The following is a 3,370-nucleotide window of genomic DNA, read 5'->3' on the forward strand; positions in this document are numbered from 1 at the left end:
TCTGGTCTCTGCACTTATTTCTGAGGAAATTGAAGCCAAGGTCATGCGATATGAGAGGAACAGCTTGAACTCTGGAATTAGGCTGTTTAGGCTTGAATTCCATGTGATTCACTCTCTATAGGAAGCCTGAGGCAACAAACTTTCTTCAATAGCAAAATGTGTTTAATACTATCTACCTTGTAAAATGGTTGAGAAAATTAAATACGGTTGTGTTGAAAGTGCCTGGATGGTGCACAGCACACAGGTACTCCTGAGTTCCAACTAATGGAGGTAATGGAGGAGAAGTCTACCACCTTCAGGCCTGGCTCATGAATGCTTTCCACTCAATATTCCACATTTGCTCTTCCTGGATCCACCAACCCAGCATGGTGGAACCAGCTGAGAACTTCAGGTTTAGAGGTTAGGAGAGTGACCAGATGGAGGGAGCCTGGGTTTATGAATAGCCACATGAGTGGAATCCTTACTCCATCCCTCCGCAGATCTGCTGAGAGTTTGGGCGTGTTGTTATAGCTGCTGTCCAATCTTTCTACTCAGAAACAGACAGTTATGGGCTGGGAAAGCACACAATGGTGATATGGAAATTGCATTAAAAATCAAACTGAGGGGGCTGGGGTTGTAGCTCAGCGGTGGAGCACTTGACTAGCATGTGTAAGGCACTGGGTTTGGTTCTCAGGACCACATATAAATAAATAAAAATAAAGTTCTATTAACAAAAAAAATTTTTTATATCAAACTGAAAAGAAAACATGCAAAAATGAAAAGCTGAAACAACTTTAATAACCATTAAAAGTGGACTGGTCATGTAAATTATGTACTTTCTTAGACTTTTCCTGCCCAGTCTCTAAAATTTTATCCTCTAGCCCTGACATTTCGCATCTCTTTCTCTGCTTTACTTATTCTTCTTGTCCCTATCATCATCCAATGTGCCATGTATCTTACTTATTGCTAGTTCTCCCAACAGAAAGTAAACTCCATGATGTAGGATGATTTTGTTGGATTCGCTACTGTACTGTCAGTTCCTAGAAAAATGCCTGTCATATACCAGATACTCAATAAATACTTGTTGAATGAAACAAATACATGGATCTCTACAAGGAAATGTTATAATTAAAATGTTTCTTACAAATATTTAATGACATGAAAAATGTTTATAGTATGTCAAAATCATACAAATTAGATTGGTAAGTTATCCCAATTTTGGAAAAATATAGATCAAATTGTTAACAAGTTTATCTCCTTTGTAGGATGTTATTAAGATGTATTTTGCATGGGCATGGTGAAGCACACCTGTAATCCCAGCAACTTGGGAGGCTAAGGTAGGAGGATCACAGCCTCAGCAACTTAGCAAGACCCTATCTCAAAAAACAAAAAGTGTTGGGGGAGGTGTAGCTCAGTGGTAAAGTACCCTGAATTCCATCCCCAATATTCCCTAACCCTCAGCCCCACCCCCCAAAAAAAGGAAAAAAATAGAAAAAAGAAAAAAGGTCTGGGAACCATAGCTAAGAGGTAATTTATCCCCAGATTCAATCAACAGTATTGGAAAAAAACTTAAAAAGATGTATTCCTATTTCCTACATTTATAGACTATTGGATTTATAACAAGCATGCATAATATTTTTGATAATCAAAAAAAAGCAAAACATACATGCTTAGAAAAAGCTGTAAAGAATATAGCAATATAACATTGGCTATTCCTTGGTGATGGGAGCTTCAGTAATGCTGTACAACTATCCCAAATGCAGTGGCTTTAAAGAATGTTTATTTTGCTCAGGGATTTGGGAAGGGCTCAGCTGGGTGGTCCATCTGTGATCCAAGTGGCATCAGCTGTTAGGGCTGGACATGACATTCCCTTTCCAAAATGGTTTCTTTACTCACACTGTCTGTTGTCTCCATACTCTGTGGCTTTACTTTCTACATGGTATCAGTCTCCAGAGAGCCGGGTTCTCTGTGTGGCTTATGTATTTCACAGTATGTGGTCTCAGGAGAGCTGCACTGTTACATGGCGGCTGGCTTCTAACAGGCAGGAAGTGTGAGCTGCTAGGCCACACAAGGGCTTTGTGCAGCGCTGGCACAATATCACCTCTACCATATTCTACTGGTTGAGGTGGTCTCAGGACCCACCCAGCTCTAACAGGTAGAGAAACAGACTCCCAGCTCTTGGTGGAACAGTGGTAAGGTCGGACTGCAGGATAGCATGTGACATGGGAGATACTGTGAGAGTCATCTTTGGAAAATATAAGCAACCACAACAGGGCTACAGGTGATGTTACCTCTTGTTTCTTCACTGCACTTTTTTGTATTTTCCAAATTTTGTATAATGAGCATGTATCACTTATAAGCAGAAAAAAAATTCTATTAAAAGAATCATGGCACAGAACAGTGTAGACAGCCATCACACTAGCTGTTGTGTGTCTCTGTGGCTCAACACTTTCAATACTATGCCCTGCTCCTAGGTGGTCAATCAGAATGGGGGTAGGAAAGGGAGTGTCACATCATAAATGCATTCCCCAGTTGCTGGGCATTCTTATTTACCAGCTTTCCTAATTTATTCCATATAAAGGACTCTATCCTTCAATGAGATTTTTTTAAAAAAATTTTATCTCTTTGAAGCAATCAATCTTCTTTTTGTCATGACCACAGTGAAACTCTACAGCATAGATTCATAATAATAAATATTCACTAAGAATCCACATCTCAGGCACTCTTTGAGTGAGCTTAATAGTGTGATGTCTACTAAGTCTATGTATGTGTAAAACATAATACTTAAGCCAGGAATTATAAGGAATACAAAAATAAGCTGATTTATTGCCTCTGAGAAGGTTATATTCATGGGCAGAAACATAAGAAAATAATCATAATATGTAAAATAAATAACTCTTAAAATCTACGTGTCAGCAAAGTGTTTTAAGAACCTAGAGAAACTGGTTTGAAGAGATGTCTATGTGTGAGAGATTTTTTTTAAAAAAATCATAGCTGTTTGACGAGGCAGGATCAAGGAATTCCAGGCTGAGAAAATAGTGAAGACTTAAAGGTATGATAATAGATGGCCTGAAGGAGGGTTGGAGCTAGAATGGATACCCTTGACCATGCAGGTAATTGATACAGGCCATTCTCTAGGCATCTGTGCCTAAAGGTACCTGGAGGGTGAATTATTTGACCAATTTGCATTTTTAGTCTGAGATAGTAGTATCCAATGGTGCAGAAAGGGAAATTAAGGCAGAAAGGCTGGTTAGGAAAGACTCTAACCACAATATCAAAAGGAAGGGAGGTGGGCCTTAGTTAGGGCAGAGGTAAAGTGAAAGGGTGGTGGTGGTGGTGGTGATGCACAGGACCTGGAAGTGGCTGAATCTGGAGAGAAGGGGGCTGGGAA

The sequence above is a fragment of the Spermophilus citellus genome, assembly GCF_964194105.1.
Source record: "Spermophilus citellus genome assembly, chromosome: 7".
Classification (NCBI taxonomy): Eukaryota; Metazoa; Chordata; class Mammalia; order Rodentia; family Sciuridae; genus Spermophilus; species Spermophilus citellus.